Genomic DNA, 14,653 nt, shown 5'->3' on the forward strand with positions numbered 1-14,653 from the left:
AACGCTGCACCACTGCCTTCGCCGCACTCGAATGATTCAATTGCGATTCTTAAAAAGAATTGAATGTTCGCTCTGTCCAACACTTTCGAGCACATCTGTGTACTCACGATCTCAGCGACGGCTTTCTGCAGTCCCAGCGTCAGTGCGAGGTGAACGATGGCCACAGTAAGCAGCGGTCGTCGCGAAACTCAGTAGTCTTAAACGGAAACTTTCGTCTTGTTGAGAATGGCGTCACTGGTTTGCACCCGCATTCGCCCACGCATGTCACATGTGTGCGAAAATTTTTGCTCCTCTCTTTACGCAAAATCGCACGCAGCCGGTAGGATTCGAACCTACGCTCCCAGAGGGAATCTGATTTCGAGTCAGACGCCTTAACCACTCGGCCACGACTGCCGGTAGCGCGGCGTTGTCCCGACACATGCAAATGCTACCGTTTGAAGCACTGTGGTGTCAGAAAACGGCGTAGCTGCATTATTTTCCGTAGCGTTTCCACCGCTACCAGACGAATCGCTACCAAAGTTTTAAAATTTCCGCCCGGACAGGGACTTGAACCCTGGACCCTTAGGTTAAAAGCCTAATGCTCTACCGACTGAGCTATCCGGGCTCGCACGACGCTGTGAAACCTCCCACGATGCACAACTATACATTGACTCATGTCCTTTACTGTTGTGCAATCGTTGCATGGGGCCGTTACTAATAAAACGTCGCCTAAATGCTGTCTGCAAACTTATCGCGCTAAGCTCGTAACACACTATCGAAGACTGCTGGCACACGATGCAACAACAAATTGCACCAGTTGTTACGTCTCATACGTTGGAGCAGAGAATTGACGTGTTTTGTCGACACTCACTGGGCAATTGGAAAATTCGCAAGCATTTCGAATGCAATGTTTCCCACGTTTTCGCTCATTTCACGGTTCCGTTGAAGACGTTCTTCACCACCTGACACAGAAAAAGGAACGCAGTCGGTAGGGCTTTTTTGATTCTTTTGCTTCAAAGGGAGTTAGTTTTCTAGTGAGTTCGTCTTATGCATGCACTAGACAACCAGAACTGCTACAGCAGAGAGTCATTTTTGTTGTCAGCTGTAGTTGCATTATCACCAACGCAGAGCAATTCCATTGGCGTCGCATCAAAACGAATACCTGCCGAAACCCGGGATCGAACCAGGGACCTTTAGATCTTCAGTCTCACGCTCTCCCAACTGAGCTATTTCGGCTGACATTGAACGTTGCTGTTTGCATGTGTTCGTTCAGCTCTGCCTCGTTGCCAATTTCACAGTCACCTTCGTCTGATAAGACACAGGGACGCTGAAAGGCGAGCAGCCGATGCAGTGAAGTCCCACACACATTTCTTCTGCTTCCATCATCGTAACAAGCAAACATGTCGACTCGACTCGTGTAATATTCACTTCGCTGACTTCACGTGACGCCGCGCTGACGCTAGAAAACCCGTGCTATGTCGATGCCAGGGGCAACTCGTGTGCAGAGAACGAGACACAAGAAGGAGTGAGCCTCTCCACCGTATGAGAGGCAGTATCTAGCAGATACACACGGTAAAACATTCGACTTGCGTTAGCTCGTAAATTGCTACACGTCATCGTCTGCAAGCTAAAAAGGACACATCCGCACTGCCCAGTGAGGCGACACTTGTACTAACACCCGGTGGGCGGCTTGTGAGACGAGGAGATGAGCTGCGGCTTCTGGGCGCGACTGTAACGCTGCGCCCTGGATCAAATAACTGGTGACCCATGTGTTTAGTAGTGACGCAACTGCTAGGATGCACCTGAACGTCCATCTTTGAGAGAGAGAAAATTTTCGCAGTCGGCAGGACTCGAACCTACGCTCCAGAGGGGAATCTGATTTCAAGTCAGACGCCTTAACCACTCGGCCACGACTGCCGGTGCAGAAGCGACTCCCGACAAGTGAAACCGCCATCTTTAGAAGCAATCTGATGGCAGAAAGCGGCGTGGCCTCACTCTTTCCTGTAGGGTTTCCATTAGCCGTTACGAAAGTGTATTAATTTTCGCCCAGACGGGGACTTGAACCCAGGACCCTTTGGTTGAAAACCTAACGCTCTACCGACTCAGCTATGCGGGCCCACGCACGAGCATTATCGTACAGCTGCGTGGTGAGCGAGTGATTCGCATGTTGTAATTACTGGCTTATGGCTCCAATGGCGACTTCACCGACTTCCCACTGACGCACCGCTGACGCTAGTTTTCTGTCGTCTTAAAACGATGGACATACCTCCAAGCAGCTGCGAGATCTTAAGAAAAGAAACGCTGCACCACTGCCTTCGCCGCACTCGAATGATTCAATTGCGATTCTTAAAAGAATTGAATGTTCGCTCTGTCCAACACTTTCGAGCACATCTGTGTACTCACGATCTCAGCGACGGCTTTCTGCAGTCCAGCGTCAGTGCGAGGTGAACCGATGGCCACAGTAAGCAGCGGTCGTCGCGAAACTCAGTAGTCTTAAACGGAAACTTTCGTCTTGTTGAGAATGGCGTCACTGGTTTGCACCCGCATTCGCCCACGCATGTCACATGTGTGCGAAAATTTTTGCTCCTCTCTTTACGCAAAATCGCACGCAGCCGGTAGGATTCGAACCTACGCTCCCAGAGGGAATCTGATTTCGAGTCAGACGCCTTAACCACTCGGCCACGACTGCCGGTAGCGCGGCGTTGTCCCGACACATGCAAATGCTACCGTTTGAAGCACTGTGGTGTCAGAAAACGGCGTAGCTGCATTATTTTCCGTAGCGTTTCCACCGCTACCAGACGAATCGCTACCAAAGTTTTAAAATTTCCGCCCGGACAGGGACTTGAACCCTGGACCCTTAGGTTAAAAGCCTAATGCTCTACCGACTGAGCTATCCGGGCTCGCACGACGCTGTGAAACCTCCCACGATGCACAACTATACATTGACTCATGTCCTTTACTGTTGTGCAATCGTTGCATGGGGCCGTTACTAATAAAACGTCGCCTAAATGCTGTCTGCAAACTTATCGCGCTAAGCTCGTAACACACTATCGAAGACTGCTGGCACACGATGCAACAACAAATTGCACCAGTTGTTACGTCTCATACGTTGGAGCAGAGAATTGACGTGTTTTGTCGACACTCACTGGGCAATTGGAAAATTCGCAAGCATTTCGAATGCAATGTTTCCCACGTTTTCGCTCATTTCACGGTTCCGTTGAAGACGTTCTTCACCACCTGACACAGAAAAAGGAACGCAGTCGGTAGGGCTTTTTTGATTCTTTTGCTTCAAAGGGAGTTAGTTTTCTAGTGAGTTCGTCTTATGGCATGCACTAGACAACCAGAACTGCTACAGCAGAGAGTCATTTTTGTTGTCAGCTGTAGTTGCATTATCACCAACGCAGAGCAATTCCATTGGCGTCGCATCAAAACGAATACCTGCCGAAACCCGGGATCGAACCAGGGACCTTTAGATCTTCAGTCTAACGCTCTCCCAACTGAGCTATTTCGGCTGACATTGAACGTTGCTGTTTGCATGTGTTCGTTCAGCTCTGCCTCGTTGCCAATTTCACAGTCACCTTCGTCTGATAAGACACAGGGACGCTGAAAGGCGAGCAGCCGATGCAGTGAAGTCCCACACACATTTCTTCTGCTTCCATCATCGTAACAAGCAAACATGTCGACTCGACTCGTGTAATATTCACTTCGCTGACTTCACGTGACGCCGCGCTGACGCTAGAAAACCCGTGCTATGTCGATGCCAGGGGCAACTCGTGTGCAGAGAACGAGACACAAGAAGGAGTGAGCCTCTCCACCGTATGAGAGGCAGTATCTAGCAGATACACACGGTAAAACATTCGACTTGCGTTAGCTCGTAAATTGCTACACGTCATCGTCTGCAAGCTAAAAAGGACACATCCGCACTGCCCAGTGAGGCGACACTTGTACTAACACCCGGTGGGCGGCTGTGAGACGAGGAGATGAGCTGCGGCTTCTGGGCGCGACTGTAACGCTGCGCCCTGGATCAAATAACTGGTGACCCATGTGTTTAGTAGTGACGCAACTGCTAGGATGCACCTGAACGTCCATCTTTTGAGAGAGAGAAAATTTTCGCAGTCGGCAGGACTCGAACCTACGCTCCCAGAGGGAATCTGATTTCAAGTCAGACGCCTTAACCACTCGGCCACGACTGCCGGTGGCAGAAGCGACTCCCGACAAGTGAAACCGCCATCTTTAGAAGCAATCTGATGGCAGAAAGCGGCGTGGCCTCACTCTTTCCTGTAGGGTTTCCATTAGCCGTTACGAAAGTGTATTAATTTTCGCCCAGACGGGGACTTGAACCCAGGACCCTTTGGTTGAAAACCTAACGCTCTACCGACTCAGCTATGCGGGCCCACGCACGAGCATTATCGTACAGCTGCGTGGTGAGCGAGTGATTCGCATGTTGTAATTACTGGCTTATGGCTCCAATGGCGACTTCACCGACTTCCCACTGACGCACCGCTGACGCTAGTTTTCTGTCGTCTTAAAACGATGGACATACCTCCAAGCAGCTGCGAGATCTTAAGAAAAGAAACGCTGCACCACTGCCTTCGCCGCACTCGAATGATTCAATTGCGATTCTTAAAAAGAATTGAATGTTCGCTCTGTCCAACACTTTCGAGCACATCTGTGTACTCACGATCTCAGCGACGGCTTTCTGCAGTCCCAGCGTCAGTGCGAGGTGAACCGATGGCCACAGTAAGCAGCGGTCGTCGCGAAACTCAGTAGTCTTAAACGGAAACTTTCGTCTTGTTGAGAATGGCGTCACTGGTTTGCACCCGCATTCGCCCACGCATGTCACATGTGTGCGAAAATTTTTGCTCCTCTCTTTACGCAAAATCGCACGCAGCCGGTAGGATTCGAACCTACGCTCCCAGAGGGAATCTGATTTCGAGTCAGACGCCTTAACCACTCGGCCACGACTGCCGGTAGCGCGGCGTTGTCCCGACACATGCAAATGCTACCGTTTGAAGCACTGTGGTGTCAGAAAACGGCGTAGCTGCATTATTTTCCGTAGCGTTTCCACCGCTACCAGACGAATCGCTACCAAAGTTTTAAAATTTCCGCCCGGACAGGGACTTGAACCCTGGACCCTTAGGTTAAAAGCCTAATGCTCTACCGACTGAGCTATCCGGGCTCGCACGACGCTGTGAAACCTCCCACGATGCACAACTATACATTGACTCATGTCCTTTACTGTTGTGCAATCGTTGCATGGGGCCGTTACTAATAAAACGTCGCCTAAATGCTGTCTGCAAACTTATCGCGCTAAGCTCGTAACACACTATCGAAGACTGCTGGCACACGATGCAACAACAAATTGCACCAGTTGTTACGTCTCATACGTTGGAGCAGAGAATTGACGTGTTTTGTCGACACTCACTGGGCAATTGGAAAATTCGCAAGCATTTCGAATGCAATGTTTCCCACGTTTTCGCTCATTTCACGGTTCCGTTGAAGACGTTCTTCACCACCTGACACAGAAAAAGGAACGCAGTCGGTAGGGCTTTTTTGATTCTTTTGCTTCAAAGGGAGTTAGTTTTCTAGTGAGTTCGTCTTATGGCATGCACTAGACAACCAGAACTGCTACAGCAGAGAGTCATTTTTGTTGTCAGCTGTAGTTGCATTATCACCAACGCAGAGCAATTCCATTGGCGTCGCATCAAAACGAATACCTGCCGAAACCCGGGATCGAACCAGGGACCTTTAGATCTTCAGTCTCACGCTCTCCCAACTGAGCTATTTCGGCTGACATTGAACGTTGCTGTTTGCATGTGTTCGTTCAGCTCTGCCTCGTTGCCAATTTCACAGTCACCTTCGTCTGATAAGACACAGGGACGCTGAAAGGCGAGCAGCCGATGCAGTGAAGTCCCACACACATTTCTTCTGCTTCCATCATCGTAACAAGCAAACATGTCGACTCGACTCGTGTAATATTCACTTCGCTGACTTCACGTGACGCCGCGCTGACGCTAGAAAACCCGTGCTATGTCGATGCCAGGGGCAACTCGTGTGCAGAGAACGAGACACAAGAAGGAGTGAGCCTCTCCACCGTATGAGAGGCAGTATCTAGCAGATACACACGGTAAAACATTCGACTTGCGTTAGCTCGTAAATTGCTACACGTCATCGTCTGCAAGCTAAAAAGGACACATCCGCACTGCCCAGTGAGGCGACACTTGTACTAACACCCGGTGGGCGGCTGTGAGACGAGGAGATGAGCTGCGGCTTCTGGGCGCGACTGTAACGCTGCGCCCTGGATCAAATAACTGGTGACCCATGTGTTTAGTAGTGACGCAACTGCTAGGATGCACCTGAACGTCCATCTTTTGAGAGAGAGAAAATTTTCGCAGTCGGCAGGACTCGAACCTACGCTCCCAGAGGGAATCTGATTTCAAGTCAGACGCCTTAACCACTCGGCCACGACTGCCGGTGGCAGAAGCGACTCCCGACAAGTGAAACCGCCATCTTTAGAAGCAATCTGATGGCAGAAAGCGGCGTGGCCTCACTCTTTCCTGTAGGGTTTCCATTAGCCGTTACGAAAGTGTATTAATTTTCGCCCAGACGGGGACTTGAACCCAGGACCCTTTGGTTGAAAACCTAACGCTCTACCGACTCAGCTATGCGGGCCCACGCACGAGCATTATCGTACAGCTGCGTGGTGAGCGAGTGATTCGCATGTTGTAATTACTGGCTTATGGCTCCAATGGCGACTTCACCGACTTCCCACTGACGCACCGCTGACGCTAGTTTTCTGTCGTCTTAAAACGATGGACATACCTCCAAGCAGCTGCGAGATCTTAAGAAAAGAAACGCTGCACCACTGCCTTCGCCGCACTCGAATGATTCAATTGCGATTCTTAAAAAGAATTGAATGTTCGCTCTGTCCAACACTTTCGAGCACATCTGTGTACTCACGATCTCAGCGACGGCTTTCTGCAGTCCCAGCGTCAGTGCGAGGTGAACCGATGGCCACAGTAAGCAGCGGTCGTCGCGAAACTCAGTAGTCTTAAACGGAAACTTTCGTCTTGTTGAGAATGGCGTCACTGGTTTGCACCCGCATTCGCCCACGCATGTCACATGTGTGCGAAAATTTTTGCTCCTCTCTTTACGCAAAATCGCACGCAGCCGGTAGGATTCGAACCTACGCTCCCAGAGGGAATCTGATTTCGAGTCAGACGCCTTAACCACTCGGCCACGACTGCCGGTAGCGCGGCGTTGTCCCGACACATGCAAATGCTACCGTTTGAAGCACTGTGGTGTCAGAAAACGGCGTAGCTGCATTATTTTCCGTAGCGTTTCCACCGCTACCAGACGAATCGCTACCAAAGTTTTAAAATTTCCGCCCGGACAGGGACTTGAACCCTGGACCCTTAGGTTAAAAGCCTAATGCTCTACCGACTGAGCTATCCGGGCTCGCACGACGCTGTGAAACCTCCCACGATGCACAACTATACATTGACTCATGTCCTTTACTGTTGTGCAATCGTTGCATGGGGCCGTTACTAATAAACGTCGCCTAAATGCTGTCTGCAAACTTATCGCGCTAAGCTCGTAACACACTATCGAAGACTGCTGGCACACGATGCAACAACAAATTGCACCAGTTGTTACGTCTCATACGTTGGAGCAGAGAATTGACGTGTTTTGTCGACACTCACTGGGCAATTGGAAAATTCGCAAGCATTTCGAATGCAATGTTTCCCACGTTTTCGCTCATTTCACGGTTCCGTTGAAGACGTTCTTCACCACCTGACACAGAAAAAGGAACGCAGTCGGTAGGGCTTTTTTGATTCTTTTGCTTCAAAGGGAGTTAGTTTTCTAGTGAGTTCGTCTTATGGCATGCACTAGACAACCAGAACTGCTACAGCAGAGAGTCATTTTTGTTGTCAGCTGTAGTTGCATTATCACCAACGCAGAGCAATTCCATTGGCGTCGCATCAAAACGAATACCTGCCGAAACCCGGGATCGAACCAGGGACCTTTAGATCTTCAGTCTCACGCTCTCCCAACTGAGCTATTTCGGCTGACATTGAACGTTGCTGTTTGCATGTGTTCGTTCAGCTCTGCCTCGTTGCCAATTTCACAGTCACCTTCGTCTGATAAGACACAGGGACGCTGAAAGGCGAGCAGCCGATGCAGTGAAGTCCCACACACATTTCTTCTGCTTCCATCATCGTAACAAGCAAACATGTCGACTCGACTCGTGTAATATTCACTTCGCTGACTTCACGTGACGCCGCGCTGACGCTAGAAAACCCGTGCTATGTCGATGCCAGGGGCAACTCGTGTGCAGAGAACGAGACACAAGAAGGAGTGAGCCTCTCCACCGTATGAGAGGCAGTATCTAGCAGATACACACGGTAAAACATTCGACTTGCGTTAGCTCGTAAATTGCTACACGTCATCGTCTGCAAGCTAAAAAGGACACATCCGCACTGCCCAGTGAGGCGACACTTGTACTAACACCCGGTGGGCGGCTGTGAGACGAGGAGATGAGCTGCGGCTTCTGGGCGCGACTGTAACGCTGCGCCCTGGATCAAATAACTGGTGACCCATGTGTTTAGTAGTGACGCAACTGCTAGGATGCACCTGAACGTCCATCTTTTGAGAGAGAGAAAATTTTCGCAGTCGGCAGGACTCGAACCTACGCTCCCAGAGGGAATCTGATTTCAAGTCAGACGCCTTAACCACTCGGCCACGACTGCCGGTGGCAGAAGCGACTCCCGACAAGTGAAACCGCCATCTTTAGAAGCAATCTGATGGCAGAAAGCGGCGTGGCCTCACTCTTTCCTGTAGGGTTTCCATTAGCCGTTACGAAAGTGTATTAATTTTCGCCCAGACGGGGACTTGAACCCAGGACCCTTTGGTTGAAAACCTAACGCTCTACCGACTCAGCTATGCGGGCCCACGCACGAGCATTATCGTACAGCTGCGTGGTGAGCGAGTGATTCGCATGTTGTAATTACTGGCTTATGGCTCCAATGGCGACTTCACCGACTTCCCACTGACGCACCGCTGACGCTAGTTTTCTGTCGTCTTAAAACGATGGACATACCTCCAAGCAGCTGCGAGATCTTAAGAAAAGAAACGCTGCACCACTGCCTTCGCCGCACTCGAATGATTCAATTGCGATTCTTAAAAAGAATTGAATGTTCGCTCTGTCCAACACTTTCGAGCACATCTGTGTACTCACGATCTCAGCGACGGCTTTCTGCAGTCCCAGCGTCAGTGCGAGGTGAACCGATGGCCACAGTAAGCAGCGGTCGTCGCGAAACTCAGTAGTCTTAAACGGAAACTTTCGTCTTGTTGAGAATGGCGTCACTGGTTTGCACCCGCATTCGCCCACGCATGTCACATGTGTGCGAAAATTTTTGCTCCTCTCTTTACGCAAAATCGCACGCAGCCGGTAGGATTCGAACCTACGCTCCCAGAGGGAATCTGATTTCGAGTCAGACGCCTTAACCACTCGGCCACGACTGCCGGTAGCGCGGCGTTGTCCCGACACATGCAAATGCTACCGTTTGAAGCACTGTGGTGTCAGAAAACGGCGTAGCTGCATTATTTTCCGTAGCGTTTCCACCGCTACCAGACGAATCGCTACCAAAGTTTTAAAATTTCCGCCCGGACAGGGACTTGAACCCTGGACCCTTAGGTTAAAAGCCTAATGCTCTACCGACTGAGCTATCCGGGCTCGCACGACGCTGTGAAACCTCCCACGATGCACAACTATACATTGACTCATGTCCTTTACTGTTGTGCAATCGTTGCATGGGGCCGTTACTAATAAAACGTCGCCTAAATGCTGTCTGCAAACTTATCGCGCTAAGCTCGTAACACACTATCGAAGACTGCTGGCACACGATGCAACAACAAATTGCACCAGTTGTTACGTCTCATACGTTGGAGCAGAGAATTGACGTGTTTTGTCGACACTCACTGGGCAATTGGAAAATTCGCAAGCATTTCGAATGCAATGTTTCCCACGTTTTCGCTCATTTCACGGTTCCGTTGAAGACGTTCTTCACCACCTGACACAGAAAAAGGAACGCAGTCGGTAGGGCTTTTTTGATTCTTTTGCTTCAAAGGGAGTTAGTTTTCTAGTGAGTTCGTCTTATGGCATGCACTAGACAACCAGAACTGCTACAGCAGAGAGTCATTTTTGTTGTCAGCTGTAGTTGCATTATCACCAACGCAGAGCAATTCCATTGGCGTCGCATCAAAACGAATACCTGCCGAAACCCGGGATCGAACCAGGGACCTTTAGATCTTCAGTCTAACGCTCTCCCAACTGAGCTATTTCGGCTGACATTGAACGTTGCTGTTTGCATGTGTTCGTTCAGCTCTGCCTCGTTGCCAATTTCACAGTCACCTTCGTCTGATAAGACACAGGGACGCTGAAAGGCGAGCAGCCGATGCAGTGAAGTCCCACACACATTTCTTCTGCTTCCATCATCGTAACAAGCAAACATGTCGACTCGACTCGTGTAATATTCACTTCGCTGACTTCACGTGACGCCGCGCTGACGCTAGAAAACCCGTGCTATGTCGATGCCAGGGGCAACTCGTGTGCAGAGAACGAGACACAAGAAGGAGTGAGCCTCTCCACCGTATGAGAGGCAGTATCTAGCAGATACACACGGTAAAACATTCGACTTGCGTTAGCTCGTAAATTGCTACACGTCATCGTCTGCAAGCTAAAAAGGACACATCCGCACTGCCCAGTGAGGCGACACTTGTACTAACACCCGGTGGGCGGCTGTGAGACGAGGAGATGAGCTGCGGCTTCTGGGCGCGACTGTAACGCTGCGCCCTGGATCAAATAACTGGTGACCCATGTGTTTAGTAGTGACGCAACTGCTAGGATGCACCTGAACGTCCATCTTTTGAGAGAGAGAAAATTTTCGCAGTCGGCAGGACTCGAACCTACGCTCCCAGAGGGAATCTGATTTCAAGTCAGACGCCTTAACCACTCGGCCACGACTGCCGGTGGCAGAAGCGACTCCCGACAAGTGAAACCGCCATCTTTAGAAGCAATCTGATGGCAGAAAGCGGCGTGGCCTCACTCTTTCCTGTAGGGTTTCCATTAGCCGTTACGAAAGTGTATTAATTTTCGCCCAGACGGGGACTTGAACCCAGGACCCTTTGGTTGAAAACCTAACGCTCTACCGACTCAGCTATGCGGGCCCACGCACGAGCATTATCGTACAGCTGCGTGGTGAGCGAGTGATTCGCATGTTGTAATTACTGGCTTATGGCTCCAATGGCGACTTCACCGACTTCCCACTGACGCACCGCTGACGCTAGTTTTCTGTCGTCTTAAAACGATGGACATACCTCCAAGCAGCTGCGAGATCTTAAGAAAAGAAACGCTGCACCACTGCCTTCGCCGCACTCGAATGATTCAATTGCGATTCTTAAAAAGAATTGAATGTTCGCTCTGTCCAACACTTTCGAGCACATCTGTGTACTCACGATCTCAGCGACGGCTTTCTGCAGTCCCAGCGTCAGTGCGAGGTGAACCGATGGCCACAGTAAGCAGCGGTCGTCGCGAAACTCAGTAGTCTTAAACGGAAACTTTCGTCTTGTTGAGAATGGCGTCACTGGTTTGCACCCGCATTCGCCCACGCATGTCACATGTGTGCGAAAATTTTTGCTCCTCTCTTTACGCAAAATCGCACGCAGCCGGTAGGATTCGAACCTACGCTCCCAGAGGGAATCTGATTTCGAGTCAGACGCCTTAACCACTCGGCCACGACTGCCGGTAGCGCGGCGTTGTCCCGACACATGCAAATGCTACCGTTTGAAGCACTGTGGTGTCAGAAAACGGCGTAGCTGCATTATTTTCCGTAGCGTTTCCACCGCTACCAGACGAATCGCTACCAAAGTTTTAAAATTTCCGCCCGGACAGGGACTTGAACCCTGGACCCTTAGGTTAAAAGCCTAATGCTCTACCGACTGAGCTATCCGGGCTCGCACGACGCTGTGAAACCTCCCACGATGCACAACTATACATTGACTCATGTCCTTTACTGTTGTGCAATCGTTGCATGGGGCCGTTACTAATAAAACGTCGCCTAAATGCTGTCTGCAAACTTATCGCGCTAAGCTCGTAACACACTATCGAAGACTGCTGGCACACGATGCAACAACAAATTGCACCAGTTGTTACGTCTCATACGTTGGAGCAGAGAATTGACGTGTTTTGTCGACACTCACTGGGCAATTGGAAAATTCGCAAGCATTTCGAATGCAATGTTTCCCACGTTTTCGCTCATTTCACGGTTCCGTTGAAGACGTTCTTCACCACCTGACACAGAAAAAGGAACGCAGTCGGTAGGGCTTTTTTGATTCTTTTGCTTCAAAGGGAGTTAGTTTTCTAGTGAGTTCGTCTTATGGCATGCACTAGACAACCAGAACTGCTACAGCAGAGAGTCATTTTTGTTGTCAGCTGTAGTTGCATTATCACCAACGCAGAGCAATTCCATTGGCGTCGCATCAAAACGAATACCTGCCGAAACCCGGGATCGAACCAGGGACCTTTAGATCTTCAGTCTAACGCTCTCCCAACTGAGCTATTTCGGCTGACATTGAACGTTGCTGTTTGCATGTGTTCGTTCAGCTCTGCCTCGTTGCCAATTTCACAGTCACCTTCGTCTGATAAGACACAGGGACGCTGAAAGGCGAGCAGCCGATGCAGTGAAGTCCCACACACATTTCTTCTGCTTCCATCATCGTAACAAGCAAACATGTCGACTCGACTCGTGTAATATTCACTTCGCTGACTTCACGTGACGCCGCGCTGACGCTAGAAAACCCGTGCTATGTCGATGCCAGGGGCAACTCGTGTGCAGAGAACGAGACACAAGAAGGAGTGAGCCTCTCCACCGTATGAGAGGCAGTATCTAGCAGATACACACGGTAAAACATTCGACTTGCGTTAGCTCGTAAATTGCTACACGTCATCGTCTGCAAGCTAAAAAGGACACATCCGCACTGCCCAGTGAGGCGACACTTGTACTAACACCCGGTGGGCGGCTGTGAGACGAGGAGATGAGCTGCGGCTTCTGGGCGCGACTGTAACGCTGCGCCCTGGATCAAATAACTGGTGACCCATGTGTTTAGTAGTGACGCAACTGCTAGGATGCACCTGAACGTCCATCTTTTGAGAGAGAGAAAATTTTCGCAGTCGGCAGGACTCGAACCTACGCTCCCAGAGGGAATCTGATTTCAAGTCAGACGCCTTAACCACTCGGCCACGACTGCCGGTGGCAGAAGCGACTCCCGACAAGTGAAACCGCCATCTTTAGAAGCAATCTGATGGCAGAAAGCGGCGTGGCCTCACTCTTTCCTGTAGGGTTTCCATTAGCCGTTACGAAAGTGTATTAATTTTCGCCCAGACGGGGACTTGAACCCAGGACCCTTTGGTTGAAAACCTAACGCTCTACCGACTCAGCTATGCGGGCCCACGCACGAGCATTATCGTACAGCTGCGTGGTGAGCGAGTGATTCGCATGTTGTAATTACTGGCTTATGGCTCCAATGGCGACTTCACCGACTTCCCACTGACGCACCGCTGACGCTAGTTTTCTGTCGTCTTAAAACGATGGACATACCTCCAAGCAGCTGCGAGATCTTAAGAAAAGAAACGCTGCACCACTGCCTTCGCCGCACTCGAATGATTCAATTGCGATTCTTAAAAAGAATTGAATGTTCGCTCTGTCCAACACTTTCGAGCACATCTGTGTACTCACGATCTCAGCGACGGCTTTCTGCAGTCCCAGCGTCAGTGCGAGGTGAACCGATGGCCACAGTAAGCAGCGGTCGTCGCGAAACTCAGTAGTCTTAAACGGAAACTTTCGTCTTGTTGAGAATGGCGTCACTGGTTTGCACCCGCATTCGCCCACGCATGTCACATGTGTGCGAAAATTTTTGCTCCTCTCTTTACGCAAAATCGCACGCAGCCGGTAGGATTCGAACCTACGCTCCCAGAGGGAATCTGATTTCGAGTCAGACGCCTTAACCACTCGGCCACGACTGCCGGTAGCGCGGCGTTGTCCCGACACATGCAAATGCTACCGTTTGAAGCACTGTGGTGTCAGAAAACGGCGTAGCTGCATTATTTTCCGTAGCGTTTCCACCGCTACCAGACGAATCGCTACCAAAGTTTTAAAATTTCCGCCCGGACAGGGACTTGAACCCTGGACCCTTAGGTTAAAAGCCTAATGCTCTACCGACTGAGCTATCCGGGCTCGCACGACGCTGTGAAACCTCCCACGATGCACAACTATACATTGACTCATGTCCTTTACTGTTGTGCAATCGTTGCATGGGGCCGTTACTAATAAAACGTCGCCTAAATGCTGTCTGCAAACTTATCGCGCTAAGCTCGTAACACACTATCGAAGACTGCTGGCACACGATGCAACAACAAATTGCACCAGTTGTTACGTCTCATACGTTGGAGCAGAGAATTGACGTGTTTTGTCGACACTCACTGGGCAATTGGAAAATTCGCAAGCATTTCGAATGCAATGTTTCCCACGTTTTCGCTCATTTCACGGTTCCGTTGAAGACGTTCTTCACCACCTGACACAGAAAAAGGAACGCAGTCGGTAGGGCTTTTTTGATT

General features: G+C 50.3%; 26 non-coding genes across 26 annotated transcripts; all 26 read right to left on the reverse strand.

Moving 5' to 3' along the window:
• Nucleotides 1–311: 311 nt before the first annotated feature.
• Nucleotides 312–393, reverse strand: Trnas-cga. The gene has a single exon. It is a non-coding gene; the product is annotated as a tRNA-Ser (tRNA).
• Nucleotides 394–531: 138 nt separating this feature from the next.
• On the reverse strand, nt 532–604 carry Trnak-uuu. The gene has a single exon. It is a non-coding gene; the product is annotated as a tRNA-Lys (tRNA).
• A 538-nt stretch (nt 605–1,142) lies between these two features.
• Nucleotides 1,143–1,215, reverse strand: Trnaf-gaa. The gene has a single exon. It is a non-coding gene; the product is annotated as a tRNA-Phe (tRNA).
• Nucleotides 1,216–1,814: 599 nt separating this feature from the next.
• On the reverse strand, nt 1,815–1,896 carry Trnas-uga. Its single transcript has one exon. It is a non-coding gene; the product is annotated as a tRNA-Ser (tRNA).
• A 690-nt stretch (nt 1,897–2,586) lies between these two features.
• Trnas-cga lies at nt 2,587–2,668 on the reverse strand. The gene has a single exon. It is a non-coding gene; the product is annotated as a tRNA-Ser (tRNA).
• Nucleotides 2,669–2,806: 138 nt separating this feature from the next.
• On the reverse strand, nt 2,807–2,879 carry Trnak-uuu. Its single transcript has one exon. It is a non-coding gene; the product is annotated as a tRNA-Lys (tRNA).
• Nucleotides 2,880–3,418: 539 nt separating this feature from the next.
• Trnaf-gaa lies at nt 3,419–3,491 on the reverse strand. The gene has a single exon. It is a non-coding gene; the product is annotated as a tRNA-Phe (tRNA).
• Nucleotides 3,492–4,090: 599 nt separating this feature from the next.
• On the reverse strand, nt 4,091–4,172 carry Trnas-uga. The gene has a single exon. It is a non-coding gene; the product is annotated as a tRNA-Ser (tRNA).
• A 693-nt stretch (nt 4,173–4,865) lies between these two features.
• Trnas-cga lies at nt 4,866–4,947 on the reverse strand. Its single transcript has one exon. It is a non-coding gene; the product is annotated as a tRNA-Ser (tRNA).
• A 138-nt stretch (nt 4,948–5,085) lies between these two features.
• On the reverse strand, nt 5,086–5,158 carry Trnak-uuu. Its single transcript has one exon. It is a non-coding gene; the product is annotated as a tRNA-Lys (tRNA).
• A 539-nt stretch (nt 5,159–5,697) lies between these two features.
• Nucleotides 5,698–5,770, reverse strand: Trnaf-gaa. Its single transcript has one exon. It is a non-coding gene; the product is annotated as a tRNA-Phe (tRNA).
• A 599-nt stretch (nt 5,771–6,369) lies between these two features.
• Trnas-uga lies at nt 6,370–6,451 on the reverse strand. Its single transcript has one exon. It is a non-coding gene; the product is annotated as a tRNA-Ser (tRNA).
• Nucleotides 6,452–7,144: 693 nt separating this feature from the next.
• On the reverse strand, nt 7,145–7,226 carry Trnas-cga. The gene has a single exon. It is a non-coding gene; the product is annotated as a tRNA-Ser (tRNA).
• A 138-nt stretch (nt 7,227–7,364) lies between these two features.
• On the reverse strand, nt 7,365–7,437 carry Trnak-uuu. The gene has a single exon. It is a non-coding gene; the product is annotated as a tRNA-Lys (tRNA).
• A 538-nt stretch (nt 7,438–7,975) lies between these two features.
• Nucleotides 7,976–8,048, reverse strand: Trnaf-gaa. The gene has a single exon. It is a non-coding gene; the product is annotated as a tRNA-Phe (tRNA).
• Nucleotides 8,049–8,647: 599 nt separating this feature from the next.
• Trnas-uga lies at nt 8,648–8,729 on the reverse strand. The gene has a single exon. It is a non-coding gene; the product is annotated as a tRNA-Ser (tRNA).
• A 693-nt stretch (nt 8,730–9,422) lies between these two features.
• Nucleotides 9,423–9,504, reverse strand: Trnas-cga. The gene has a single exon. It is a non-coding gene; the product is annotated as a tRNA-Ser (tRNA).
• A 138-nt stretch (nt 9,505–9,642) lies between these two features.
• Trnak-uuu lies at nt 9,643–9,715 on the reverse strand. The gene has a single exon. It is a non-coding gene; the product is annotated as a tRNA-Lys (tRNA).
• A 539-nt stretch (nt 9,716–10,254) lies between these two features.
• On the reverse strand, nt 10,255–10,327 carry Trnaf-gaa. Its single transcript has one exon. It is a non-coding gene; the product is annotated as a tRNA-Phe (tRNA).
• A 599-nt stretch (nt 10,328–10,926) lies between these two features.
• Nucleotides 10,927–11,008, reverse strand: Trnas-uga. Its single transcript has one exon. It is a non-coding gene; the product is annotated as a tRNA-Ser (tRNA).
• Nucleotides 11,009–11,701: 693 nt separating this feature from the next.
• On the reverse strand, nt 11,702–11,783 carry Trnas-cga. Its single transcript has one exon. It is a non-coding gene; the product is annotated as a tRNA-Ser (tRNA).
• A 138-nt stretch (nt 11,784–11,921) lies between these two features.
• Trnak-uuu lies at nt 11,922–11,994 on the reverse strand. The gene has a single exon. It is a non-coding gene; the product is annotated as a tRNA-Lys (tRNA).
• Nucleotides 11,995–12,533: 539 nt separating this feature from the next.
• Trnaf-gaa lies at nt 12,534–12,606 on the reverse strand. The gene has a single exon. It is a non-coding gene; the product is annotated as a tRNA-Phe (tRNA).
• A 599-nt stretch (nt 12,607–13,205) lies between these two features.
• Nucleotides 13,206–13,287, reverse strand: Trnas-uga. Its single transcript has one exon. It is a non-coding gene; the product is annotated as a tRNA-Ser (tRNA).
• Nucleotides 13,288–13,980: 693 nt separating this feature from the next.
• Nucleotides 13,981–14,062, reverse strand: Trnas-cga. Its single transcript has one exon. It is a non-coding gene; the product is annotated as a tRNA-Ser (tRNA).
• A 138-nt stretch (nt 14,063–14,200) lies between these two features.
• Nucleotides 14,201–14,273, reverse strand: Trnak-uuu. Its single transcript has one exon. It is a non-coding gene; the product is annotated as a tRNA-Lys (tRNA).
• Nucleotides 14,274–14,653: the final 380 nt, after the last annotated feature.

Source organism: Schistocerca piceifrons, unplaced genomic scaffold (assembly GCF_021461385.2).
Source record: "Schistocerca piceifrons isolate TAMUIC-IGC-003096 unplaced genomic scaffold, iqSchPice1.1 HiC_scaffold_1013, whole genome shotgun sequence".
Taxonomy (NCBI): Eukaryota; Metazoa; Arthropoda; class Insecta; order Orthoptera; family Acrididae; genus Schistocerca; species Schistocerca piceifrons.